A 13,685-nucleotide genomic window follows, 5' to 3' on the forward strand; every position below is an offset into this window, starting at 1 on the left:
CTAGAGTAGCACGTGGGTCTACGTGTATGTGGGAGAAACAATGATGAAGGAATCATGAGTCCACTGCGGTTTGCTAAATACCATCATGCAGAACTGCACAGCTAAACCAATGGGGCAGGAGCTGCCATCCTGAGGCCTGCCCCGCAAAATGCGATCTGTCCATCTTTACTGGGGAACCATGATAAACGAGCAAAGACAGACACTGGTGAGGACAAGCCACTTTATTTAAGAGCTTCGACAGCCGAAAGTGGTTTAACATAGATGCATGGAAGATTTATTGAGATGATAAAATACCTGAACTTGAAAGGCACATAAATTATAATTTTGCAGGTTTTTTTCTTTTTAAAATTTCATAGTCAAGTGCTTTAAGTAATGAATGAAATGCACATAAAGTTGATTTCATTTCACACAAGCTGTCTGGTTAGTGTCTGCAGAGTGCCTTTGCTTCCAGGTGGGACTGAGTTCAGAATCCATGCCACCCATCTGTGCCTACGGCCTTCAGTTTCCTTATCACAGTGGAGATCATTGGGAAGATGAATAAATATAATAATAAGGCAGCCATTATTGACAGGGCACTTACCATACTACACGTTGTACACTGAGGTCAGTGCCTCATATGCTTATCTTGCTTAATGCTCCTAACATCCCTATGAATTAGCTACAATGATTCTCATTTTACAGATGTAAAAACAGGTTTAGAGCACTTTGGTGATACACGGGAAAGTCACACAAGCAATTTTATCTGCTTACAAGACTATGGTGTTCACCACGAAGCTGCGACATACATGAAACTGGCCCTCAGCAAATGCTTAAATACATTAGTTATCTTTCCTTACCTTCCAATTCCTTTTAAACACACACACACACACACACACACACGTGCACAGATACAGTGAAAAATCTGCCTCGGGTTTTTGTTCACTTATTTGTTCATTACCGATTCATGCCTTTTTGGCCTGGTACTCTACTGGGTGCAAAGTTTGCAAAATTAGACTCCATAGCTCCCAGGTCAAAGAGCCAGACCAGTCTCAGGCAGTTACCATGCTCAAATGGATGGCAAGGGTCTGCAAGGAGCAGTGGCAGCCCCCTGCAGGGAACCCCCACTCAGCCATCGGTTAGAGACACATCATCAAAAAGACCATTTTAGACCTTTTCAACCCTAGTTTTACCCAACTTTTGCTATGCTTTCTTTGGCCTGAGTCTACGAAGACACTCAAACTTTGGGACTTCCTGACAGTGCTGCTGCCCAGGAGGCCCTTTATCACACAGAACACCCTTCTCTGCTGCCAGGCTCTTGCTTTATGGCAAAACCACTGCAACAGATAATCTCACTCCCAACTAATCACCCTGCACAGTTCCTCATACCGCCTCCACTCCTATCCCTCTCCTGCCGCTGCCCTGTTTTGTTTCATCAATTTTTGTCCAGCCTAAGGAACGATATCAATAGTTATAGTAGTAGTATCCTCCTACATGTCAGGCACTGCTCTATGTATTTTAGGTCCTCAGTAAATCCCCATAATAACCTTCTGAGGTAGACAGTACAACTATGCATATTTTAGTTCATTCAGGAGAAGTAAAGGGTAGGAGTTAATATTTCTTCAGGGCCAACTATATGCCAAGCACCTGTTAAGCCTGCACAATCCTCATGACTCACATGGTGAGTGAGCTGCCCAGGGTCAGTCACAGAGCTGGGAAGTGCCAAGTCTGTGACCACCAAGCCTGGAGCTTCCCTTCTTATGGGCTGGCACCCTGCTGTGGTCTGAGAGGGGAAAAGAGAGGCTGCACAACGGCTGCCCTCTCTCCTCTTCCCTCCAGCGCCCTCTGTTAACATCTTAACTGTTCTTTTTTACCACTCCCCATAAATGGTGCCAGACTCCTGCCTCATCTGGGTTCCCCCACTCTCTGGGCCTCTCAGTTTTCATAGAGCACTTCCTTTGTCTACATCAATGGTGTGAACAGAGCCAAATAAGAAATTAGGATCATTTGAGCCAATAAAATAGAGTGAGCAGCTGACAGGTGTTTCCTGAAACCTAAAATGCTCTCCCAAATCCATGGGGTCTCAAGGTCTGATATGTCCTCAGCAAGGTACCAGCATAGTTGCTGCTTCTGGGAAGTCTTCTGTCCAGTTTTAGGGGTGACACCAAAAGCTGAGAACCACCAATGAAATTCAGGAAGTAACTGATGCTCAGTGGAGCTGTGTGAACCATACCTTCAGGGGCTCCTGGGTGGCTTTATGAGAAATGTGCACCTGGCCAAAAATAGAGAAGCTTTCCCCTGCAAGGCCAGAGGGTCACACCCCTTCCTCTGGGTTCTGCCAGGATGGAACAGTCACTTTATTTCACCTGGCCCACCCGACATGGGCTCCAGAAGGGCAGGGACCCTGACTGATTTCTCTCTGAATCCTCAAAGTGGGTGCCAGTTAAATGTTTCAAGAATGAACAACTAAACCAGTCATCGTTTTAGAGAATAGGCTGTTTGAGAGATTCTACTCAGAACTACTTATTTGATAGAGGAAGAAACAGGACTCAAGGAGAGGGGAAGTGACTTTGCTGAGAGGCAGGCACACTGTGTTCAGTCCAGAACAACATCCAGCCTTGGATATTTAGTGCTGAGTAACATCCAGCACCCATCATGCGGTGCTAAGTCATTTACATTCACCATTTCCATCCTCAATGGGTAGAACAGTCCCATTTTACAGAGGAGGAAGTTAAGGTGAAGGAACTTGCTTTCTCCCCAGCTCTCTGCAGGCCAGCCCCACCGACCCTCCTTTCCTCAAGCCACATTCTCTCTCAACAAAATGAGTGTGCTCTGTTGTTCCCCGCCCGGGAATTCTCTAAAGTTTTAGTTCCAGCAGCCTTTGTAGCTGGGGGCCCTGATAAAAGCTCTCCAGCACCCTAGACTTTCAGTCTTCATAGCTCTGACTACAGTTTTAACGTTCACACTTGTTTGCATAGATATCCATTTGCTGTCGGTCTCCCCCCACTGGACTGTGACTGTGAGTGGGGGACGGCACCACGTTTGTCGGCCTGCCACTGTAACCCCAGCACTTAGCTCAGCAGCGGGCACTGAGTGGCACACGTTATCTGTTAGACACCGTGCTTATATTTTTAACCTTTGAGTGCACGAGTGCTAAAGGTGGGATCCGAACCCACGTCTCCGGGGCTCTGGTCATAGCCAAAGGGGTGCTGGGGGTTAGGTTGATAGCTGCAGTGAGAACCAACCGCGCGCAGAGGCAGCGCGGAGCTGTGCCCCGGTTCGCTCGACTCCCGGTGGCTCCGCACTCCACCGCCACCTGTCGCCCCAGCGGGGACTCCCAGGACTCCGTTGGGGGCCGGGAGTCAAGAGGGTCCTGACGTTCAGCCGCGATCCAGGTCCTAGCGGGCTGACGAGGGGCCCGGGCTGCGCTTACCTGCTATTCGCAGGGCTCAGCAACGGCGCTCGGCGAGTCTCGGGGGACTGCGGGACACTGCGGGGGACTAGGGGACCTGCTGGGCCTAGCGGGGGCTGTCGGTCAGCGCGCGGCCCGGCGCCCGAGGTCCGGGAGGGAACAACGTTTGGTCTCGGTACTCAAGCCTGCCTCCGGCCCGGGTAGCCTCGGGTCTAGACCGTCTAGTACCCGAGCTGGAGGCGGAGCCTAAGGCTAACGTGACCTCGCGCTCCCTTGGCGGCCCAGGGCGGAAGGTGTCTGAGGCAAACAGATCTGCGCCCCGCCCCCTCGCTGGGGCGGGCCCTAAGGAGACCCGGCCCTGGCCCCGCCCCGGGTCCCTAAGCCCCGCCCCCTCCCCGCCCCCGTCACCGCCCGTTGGCTCCCCACCGCCAAGGCCCTTTTGTATTGCGTGCGTGTTTGCTTTTTATTTTCCTGTTTTGTATTCTGTTTGTTTTGTATTTTTATTTAATTTTCTTTTTAAAAAAATACACGAAAGTAACGCCCACTTACTTATTACGAAATAAAATTATTTCATTTCTTATAATGAAAGCAACAGGCCACCTCTCCCTCCCATCATAGCTCTTTTTAACAATTCCTCTGTTAATTTCTTCTGGTGGTCACCCGCTTGTCGCAAAAAATAAATAAATGAATAAAATAAAATAAAATAAAAGAAGCTTACATGGCGATTTTTTTATTTATCCATTGACTTTCTGCCATGTTATATGAGGATTTACTCTCTTACTGCGCGGCCCCTTCCTTCTGACAAATTTACACCTCTATTCTCAATCCCTGCCCTGGAAAACGCCAGACCTCAAATCAGCGAAGGATTTCTGGGGCCTGAAGCGTACACAGTTGTGTGCGGAGAGGGGAAGAGAGGGCTGCTTAAGAAAGAGAAGACAGAATTGGGGCTTGCCAGTGGACATTTATTTAGAATGAGAAATAAATCATAACAGAATCTTGGGGCCTTGGAGATTGGGGTCCCTATCCCCTGAGACCTTCTGAGGAAATTTACGTTCCAAATTTCCTTCCCTAATGCAGTCTGGCTTCCTCTGCCTACCCAGAACTCTCCATAAGCCCCCAGGGCTCATGGGAGCCTTGCAGGGAGAGGCCTTGAAGGACGAGATTCACTAGATTCTGCCAATATGGTTTTCTAATGGAGTGAATTGGAGTGTGCGAAAAAGAGAGCCATCAAGGATGATGTCAAGGTTTTTTGATTGCTGTACACTTAATTTCCAGCGTTTCCTAGACACAGGGACACGTCCTCATCTCAGTATGGAGAGTGTTTTATAAGCCTGTCCCCATCATCAGAGCCTCACAGTGCACCCATGAAGTTGGCTGGACAGGTGCACTGTCCACACTTTTAGGAGGCCCATAAACTTGTCCCTTGTGTATTAGCACAGGGGGCATGCAGCTTGCACCCAATAAGTACTCAGGTAAAGAGTACTTCCCCACTCAGTCTGAAGACACAGTGTCCATGCCCTCTCGGATCCCTTTTCTCTTACCTGTGGTGTAAAATGTGGCTCCAGAAGGTGATCTTGGACAAGTCTCTTTACCTTCCCAAGCCTCAGTTTCCTTTCCTGTAATGGCAGGTAACAATCCCTACCACACTGAGTTTTGGGGAGGATTAAGTGGCTTAACATCTTTGGATATTCTCTAATTGACAAGTCGGCTTGTTTCCCAGCAGGGTGGGAGGCTCCTGAGAAAGCTTAGGGATTTCTAAGAATCTTGTGTAGCATGTAGTACCACAGGTTGATTAGAGGCCTTTGATTAAAATCATGGGCTGAAGAGTCATTCTGAGTCAGGGCCCTAGGCCAGGGAGGGAGAAGCTGCACACAGAGAGCAGAGAAGAGGCTGGGCAATGACTTCCCATGCAAGGGAAGCTGTCTTTGCCTGAGGTAGTGAAGACTAAAGCTTGGTCTAGGAGGAAGCCTGGTTTCCTAGGCAAGAAAAAAGGAATGAATTAATGGCATTCGCAGCAACTGGATGAGATTGGAGAGTATTATTCTGAGTGAAGTAACTCAGGAAAGGAAAACCAAACATCGTATATTTTCATAAGTGGGAGCTATCCTATGAGGATGCAAAGACATAAGAACGACACAGTGGACTTTGGGGACTCAGAGGGAAGAATGCGAAGGGGGTGAGGGATAAAAGACTACAAATTGGGTACAGTGTATACTGCTCGGGTGATGGGTGCACCAAAATCTTACAAATCACCACTAAGGTACTTACTCATGTAACCAAATACCACCTGTTCCCCAATAACCTATGGAAATAAAAATATGTTTTTAAAAAAGTAGCATCCCCTTGTGCTGGAAGGTAAAACCTCATATAATAGCCAAGCTTTACCTAACCTAAGTAGGGAAGATGCAGTGGCTGAGAAATCCATTTTGGAGAGGCAACTACCTCCTAATTTTTTAGAAGGAGGAATACGTAAATGCAAGTCATGTACTTGCTTAAGCTCGCAAAAAGACTACTGGATTATGGGTATAATGGTAATAATATTTTCAGATCTCTCCTTTATTGGTAAGTTTCATTTTTCCTGGATCTTATCTGCCATTATGGCTCAAGGGAGGTGGCCACCTAATGCCACCTCAGGAAGGAGGAAGATTTTACGTAGAGGATGGCTCAGCTTGAGTGCCTCAGAACCAGATCCTGAGGTAAGAATTAATGCAAGTAGTTATTTGAGAGGCACATGGAACACCAGCAGAGTAGTGAAGAAGCAATACAGGGAAGAAAAGGGGAGCTCAGTAAAATATTAAGCCAGCTACTATAATAGATGATTAGGGCCTAATCCTAGGGGAAAACCCTAGAAAACAGTGTGAAGAGCATGCCTTGGAATCATCCCACCCAAGGCTGCAGGAGACAGGTCTCTACAGGGAAAAAAGCTGGAACTGACCACTTAGCTCCTATTTTCGAACATTTAAAACATTATTTCTAGGCATAAAATGTCATTACTAAACTGAGATCTGGCTATAATATAATACTCTTCTGCAGTTTCCTTCTAGGTGTGCTGATGAAGTTTCAGGAGGAACTCTTTGGGCAGTAAGCAGTGTGCAGATGGATGAGAGTCACAGTCCTGGGTTGGACCTGAGGACATTCTGGAAAGCTTGCTTGTGGATGGATTGTGATGAGGCCGTAGACTGGGGCAGCCTCCGCTTTTGGATGAACCCATTCTAACCTTGACTTCTCACCTGTCGCTGAGGAAAAGCAAGCTTTGCGTGGGTAAAGGTAAAATGTAAAAGGGAGACTGGTGGACTTTTCAAATGACCAAAGAGGGCCAACTTTTCAGTCACTGCCACGAATTCAGCAGATGGGCGTTTTCTTTTCTTTTCTGAGATGAAATTTCACTTTTGTCACCCACACTGGAGTGCAGTGGCGTGATCTTGGCTCACTGCAACCTCCACCTCCCGGGTTCAAGTGATTTTCCCGCCTCAGCTTCCCAAGTAGCTGGGATTATAAGCGCTCGCCACCACGCCCAGTTAATTTTTGTATTTTTAGTAGAGACAAAGTTTCATCATGTTGACCAGGCTGGTCCTGACCTCAGGTGATCCACCCGCCTCAGCCTCCCAAAGTGCTGGGATTACAGGCATGAGCCACCGTGCCGGGCCAGGTGTTTTCTTACAAACAGTGAACAGATAATGCTCAGATAATGCTTCCTTATACAGGCATCAAAGCAGGTCCTCACTAGAAAACTTCCACTTTGTCAATTTGGCTTCATGGCTATACTTACTATTGAGCTAAAATTATGCTTTTAAAACGTGAATCAGTTTATAACACTCCTCTGCTCAAAAGTTTCCAGTGGCTTCCACCACAATTAGGGTAAAATCTCAAGTCCTCCCCCTAGTGTGCAAGGCCCTCGAGGATCTGCTCTGACAAGTGCTCCAGCTGTCAGCCGTTCTCATCTCTGGTTTCCTTGACTCTGTTGACTGCTGTTCCTTGTATACAGGGCCTATTTGCACCCAGAACCACATGTTGTTGTCCTCATTGACCTAAATGACACAGTGCCCACTCTTACGGTAACTTTCCCAAATCATTAGCTTTCTAATAGACTGCTCCACTTAACAAACAAAAACACTCCCATACAACCCCTTTTGTAGTACTTATTACCTATCATTGGAGGATATTTTACTCATTATCTCTCTCCCTCGCCGAAATGTAGTGCCCAAGAGGGGCTGAATCTTTGTACATTTTGTTCTCTGACAGTTCTCACACCCACAACAGTGCCTAGCACCTGATATTCAATAAATATCGGTTGAATGAATGAATGCATTGAATTGAGCAAATGAAAAATATATTCAGCACACATACAGATAAAAATATTCTAGAATGCAGATTTTCAACTAATCTAGGTTAGGTTCCTCTCAAACTGAAAAAAAATTGTTGGAACACAGAGAGAAAAATAAAATGAAATGTCTGAGCCATATTACATAATCTGATTTATAATTACAGGTTGAGTATTAGACTGAGAACTTTCGCTTTTTTATATTTGACCCAATGTCTACCTTAAACATTTAAGCAAAGGTTAGCTTGAAAGGCTACATACTCATTTAAAAGCAGTAAAAAGAAGCAAGGTTCTCCTAGTCACTTTAATAATTCAGAATGGTATTCTGTGGCTTCTGTTGGCATTTGAGACCCCAAGGTGGTAACTGGTTACTTGAAAATAAAGGCCTTGATCAAATATTTAACATCTCACTTATTTTCATTTTCTGCATATTTTGTTTTCCTGATTCTCACTTTTTTTTACCCATTCTGCAGTCACACAATTCACACACTGAAGTTAATAGAAATGTTTCATGGATTATTAAATGCAGCTAAGTAATGAGTTTTTGCTAGAAAATAAGGCCAAACTGGGGCCACTTTGCTATTCTAACAAAGTAATTTTTCCTTGAGGGTACAGACTATGAATTTACAGAGGCCTCTACCCTTTATTCTGAAGTTTTGTAAGGCAAATACATTGCTGCAGGAGAGGCTTTAAAGTGGAAAACAGATTCCCCGTGAAAACATGTTTTATGGTGGCACAATTAAGAAGTCTTATAATCAAGAACAGTTGAAAGCACAGAATTATAAGTGGACCCTTATAATTATGGCAAGAAAGACACTAAATAGTGCCTGTTTGCTAATGAAAACATTGCACTCTGGTGCCAAAAGCAGTGGAGTGGGTTTTGGTTGGTGCTTACCTGGGCTAATTGTCCAAGGAGTGCTCCAGTAGCAGCATCCCAATGCTGTCAGCTGCCGTTCCTAATGGAGCTTTTATATTTTACCCCATTGCTAAAACCCTAATCCAGGCTTTGATGTCCATTTGGGCCTACTTGGTACAAAGAGGGCCTTCTGGAGGTGGTCAAAGTCATAATGGAAAACACTTTAGGAATAAACTATCCTTTTGTGATCGGGAGAGAGTACCCAGAGAGGTTAGGTGATTTTCTTAAGATCACACCTGACCAGTGGTGGGTTTGGAGTATCAGGACTTTTTTGTTAGAAGCAATTGAAACAGTCTCTGTGACCCAGTAGAAGGGAGTTTGTTGGCAGGATTGGGCCTTCAGAACTTACAGAAAGTTTGGAGATCCAGGCTTAGAATGGGATAGAGAGACAGCAAATCTGAAAAGCTAGAAAGTGAAAACCCTGGGAATAATCTCTTAGTAGAAATGGTCTGGTCAGGAAGCTGTTGCAGAGATAGATGATTAAACTCCAGACACTTCCTATGCCCTTGTTTCACTCACACACTAGTCAAAGTCTTGGAAGAGGCCCTCAGGTTGGCCAAGATTAGTATACACTCTCCTGCTTGTCCTGGGAAAGGTGTTGGCAAACTCCTTCAACTGCAGATGTTGAAAGGAAAGCATCTGAATTTCCTCTCCTACTAAGACTCTCATAGTGGAGAGGGACAATTTCCCAAAAGGAAACCCAAAGGATGCTGTTAGGAGGAAGGCAGGGAGCCAGAGTACAATGAAGCCCCAATTCAGTTTAGAGTGGTAGACTTCTGTGCAGCTAGAGATGGCCATGAGAAGCAAACAGGAGTCTACCTGGGATTAGTAGGAAGATTTTGCTTTGCAAGCACAGGAGCTTCCTGTCCCTCTCCTGCTGTTTCCTTTTGGCTTAGAATGTGGGTATAAGCCCAGAGGTCAAGGAGCCATTATGAGTCTCAGAAATGAACTGCAAGCGTGAACTCCAAAGCCACCTACTAAGGATGGCTGAGTGAGTGAATAGGAGTCTGACATATTAAATACATGTCAAATATATGTTAAATACATAAATCTGATATGTTAAATACATGTTAAATTGTGGAGCTGCTGTACCAGCTCTGAACTGCCTACTTCCAGGCTTCTTATTTTATAAGAAAATTTAAAAACAGACCAAGCCACTGTAGTTATCAGTAACATTCAGCCTAGCACAATCTGATAATACAAATTAGTCCTAGGATTCTAGTCTCTCAATCTCATGCAGCACCATTCCTATTCTGCTTACAAAGACATGGTTCCTGCCTTCAAGGAGCTTATGGTTGAATTGAGGTTATATTAGTCAGGGTTCTTCAGGGAAACAGAATCAATAGGATGGATGGATAGATAGATAGATAGATAGATAGATAGATAGATAGATAGATAGATAGACGAAGACATTTATTAAGGGAATTGGCTCACATAATTATGGAGGCTAAGAAATCCCACATCTGCCATCTGCAAGCTGGAGAGCCAGGAAAGCCCATGGTGTAATTCAGTCTGAGTCCAAAGACCTGAAAACCAGGGCAGCTGATGGTGTAACTTCAGCTTTGAAGCTGAAGGCCTGAAAACTGGGGCAGGCAGGAGAGATGCTAGTGTAAGTTTCTAAAGGTCCAAGAATCAGAAACTCTGATGTCTGAGGGCAGGAGAAGATGGATGTCCCAGCTCAAGAAGAGAGATAATTTGCCCTTCCTCTGGAAATTTGGTCAGTTCCAGCTCTCAGTAGATGAGAGGATACTCATCCACATTCTTGAGGGTGACTTCTTTACTCAGTCTACTGATTCAAATGATAGTCTTTTCCAGAAACACCCTCATATATGCACCCAGAAATAATGTTTTACCAGCTATCTGGGCATCCCTTATCCCAGTCAAGTTGACACATAAAATTAATTGTCATAGAGATTAAAATCATATTCAAGCAACAAGAGAGCAAGAAAGTGTGAGGTATAATATATTCTGAACTGCAAGGAGCACACTACATCAAAGACAGAATGCAAAGGAGGTCCTTGCCTAGGCCCTAATCCCTTCCTCTGGCCCCTGTGATTTGTCTGTTTTTGCCGCTCTCCTCTGTATCTTTACCTTCTCCTCTTCTCTGCTCTCTTCTCTTAGCTTATACAGAAGGACACATCTCCCCTATCCTTAAAGATTCTTCCCTTTATCTAATGACATCTCTAATAACAAATCTCTTGCCTTCTCTTCTTATTCAGATTTCTCAAAAGAATGGTCTGCCCACACCTTCCCTAGTCATTTAATCTTCAACCCAGAGCATCTAGTTTCTGTTTCTACCTCCACACTGAAACCACTTTTTCTGATTGCTAATTCCAATGGATAAATATTTGTCCTCATTCTACTGGACCTGTTGGTTGCATTGGATGATATTGGCTATTGCCTTCATAGAAACCTCTCCTCCCTTATCTCTGTGAACTCACATTCTCCTAGTTCTCTTCTTACCTCTTGGAGTGTGCATACTTTCTTGTCAGGACTGTCAATCAAAACATCAGACCCTACCAAGCTAATGGGAGAACACTGTATCTCTCCTTAGAAACTGAGTCATGAACAAATAAACTATGACACTAAAAATGGTGGTATTCATCCATTTTCACAGTGGTGCCCTGGTAGAATTGTTGAAAAAGAGCTCCTGCCACACAGGGCCCCAGAGCTTCCAGGCTTCTCTCTGCTCCCCTGCCTGGTTCTTCAGCTCCCCAGTGGCCTTCCTGCAAATCTTCTTTTCTTTTACACTAGCCAGAGTTAGTTTCTGCTGCTGTGTCCAAAGAAGTCTTTGTGATACCTTGATGCATGCTCAGCTTTCTGTACTTTCACATGTACTGAGAGGGCTGTGAGCCCTGGTTTATAACTATGTCCCCCGGGAGCTTGCCCATCAAAGCTCACATCAAATATCACCTGCTCCTCCTTGCAGCCTTCCCTACTCCATGTTCCTGTGGCAAAACCATGTTGATCTTTACTGCCTCAGCAAGGCCCTGATCTGCAATGATCCTCTAGGGTCTCACTGGCCCTTTCATATTTGTCTCTAATGCTCACAGCCAGAATAGCGTGGTCACATTCCGTCTGCCCAGCTGGTCTAGTAGGGCCACAGGGCCATATCCTGATCTTTCCTACTAACCTAGTGTCTCCTAACTGGTGCTGTCCTGCCTCAGATGGTAACTTTACAAAGAGATGACAGGACTTCTCAGGCAAAGTTAGATCCCATAACTTTGATCTGTCTTTTGAGAAGGAGCTGGCAGGAAACATTACCCACTCTCAAACTTCAGAGCCCCTGGCATGAGAGGAGCCCATTCCTTCTTTCCTCCTTTCTACTTCTACTGTGTTCTGTGTCTGTTTGATTCTTCAGGAAGGAGCAGCTGAGATGGAGTTAAAGATGCAAAGCGTTTACAAGGACTAACACCTGTAAAAGAAAAAGGCCAGAAGCAGGATTGGACAGAAGAGATGTCAGACTCTGATGCAGAAGCATGAGAGAAGTCCTGTATTGAGCAGAAATGGCCAGGCTTCTGTGCCTTCACTTCGCTTAGTCACTAGCTGGCCAAAGAACAGAATGGCTTTGGCTTGAAAACTTGAGGCAGACCCTGGAGATGCTAACAGCTGGAGACTCTCAGAAAACCGCACTCCTCCCACCCGGGAAGCAAGTCCTTTCCGAAGGCAGATTTGAGCAGTACATCTCCCTGTCAGCCACACCTTCTACCAACCAGTAGTTGTTGACAAGAGCCTATGGGGTGGCCTAGGTCCCCTGCACATGTCTCACAGCTCTGTGCCAAACTTTCTAACAAAGTGGGGCAGGTTAGCGTGATATCTGTAGTGAGGAACAGGTTTTGTCCATATTCCAGAACCTAAAGTAATAGCCAGACATGAAGACTTCACCACTGAGTTCTTATACCTAGTAACAAAGACTGAGCTGTGAACCCTGGCTCTGTCTCCTTCCTCTGCCCACCAGGCCCTGCCCTGTGCACTTGCCTGCACTGTGTGTGCTACGATGTCTGGACCAGTACTCTGCTTAGGGTACTCACTGGCTGGACAAGTGAGGGAATGGGTGAATTATAGAATGAGCGAAGGAAAGAATGAAATAATGCAAGAATCATGAGAAAAGAACAAAGCTACCAGTTGAGTCATTTAGGGACTGGATGATCGTGTCCACCCCCCAGGGATTCCTTGAAAAATCACTTGACAGTTTCATTCAGTGGCAAAAGCACTGCTTTCTTTTCTGCCTGTTCCTTAGCGATGACAGCTACTCTGTTAGTCTCAGCCTGAAGTTTTTTGGTTAAGTTGCCATTCTTCTCTTGAAGGCAGCTTTGCTAATGGCATGGAAAGCCCAGATTGTCTGCGAAGACTGTGTGTCAATCTGGATCTCAGACCAAAAGGTGGTAATTGGCTGCATTCCCCCCAAGCATTCCTTCTGTCAGTCTTTGTTGCTTCGTGCTTTGCCCAGATGGCACCTGAGCCTCAAGCCTCCAGTTGTGGCTGCGGTTGGCTAGAACTCAGTGGCCCTTGAGAGGAGGAGAACAGGCTGAATGCTTCCTTCCATGTGGTCCTGTAATGGCTTCGATCCATGCATTAATTGGCCTGCCTTTCCTTGGGCAGCTCCAGAGCCCATGACTGGGACTGATTCTGACAGCCTGCCCCATCAGAGAGCATGCTGCTGAAATACACCCTAGAGGGGGAGATAACTTTCCCAAGATCGTTTTCAGAAAGGACAAGAGAAATTTCACATGAATGCTTGGTCAACACTTTCCTATTTTTTTTTCTTCCAAGAAGAGGAAGTATGAAGTGTATTAGTAACTGCTTATACATTTGAATTTTTACATATATTGAGTCAGCCACCTTAGGTTAAGTTACACTGTGGTAACAAGCAACCTCCACATCTCAATGGCTTAGAAAAATGAATGTCTATATCTTGCCCAGGCCACATTTCTATCATGCGCCAACTGTGACTTTGCTCACTCCGTATGATCTTCTTGGAGACATTGCCTTATGGCAGAGGGAAGAAAGGGACGTGGAAAACTGTAGCTTGCTCCTATCACTTTTGTGCAGAAGTGACA

At 45.5% G+C, this 13,685-nt stretch overlaps 2 protein-coding genes across 5 annotated transcripts in view; both read right to left on the minus strand.

Moving 5' to 3' along the window:
• The window catches only part of NMNAT3 (nicotinamide nucleotide adenylyltransferase 3), a 109,468-nt gene extending 105,748 nt beyond the window's left edge, over positions 1–3,720 (minus strand). For 2 of the 4 annotated variants that reach the window (XM_077991532.1, XM_015132009.3), the window contains exon 1: positions 3,410–3,715. The gene's annotated coding sequence lies outside the window, so the exon portion shown is untranslated. Of the gene's footprint in view, positions 1–3,409 lie in introns of all 4 variants that reach the window. The other 2 variants (XM_077991533.1, XM_015132010.3) reach the window with 2 other exon arrangements.
• Positions 1–13,685, minus strand: part of RBP1 (retinol binding protein 1) — a 231,459-nt gene that overhangs the window by 148,444 nt on the left and 69,330 nt on the right.

The sequence above is a fragment of the Macaca mulatta genome, chromosome 2, assembly GCF_049350105.2.
Source record: "Macaca mulatta isolate MMU2019108-1 chromosome 2, T2T-MMU8v2.0, whole genome shotgun sequence".
Lineage (NCBI taxonomy): Eukaryota > Metazoa > Chordata > Mammalia > Primates > Cercopithecidae > Macaca > Macaca mulatta.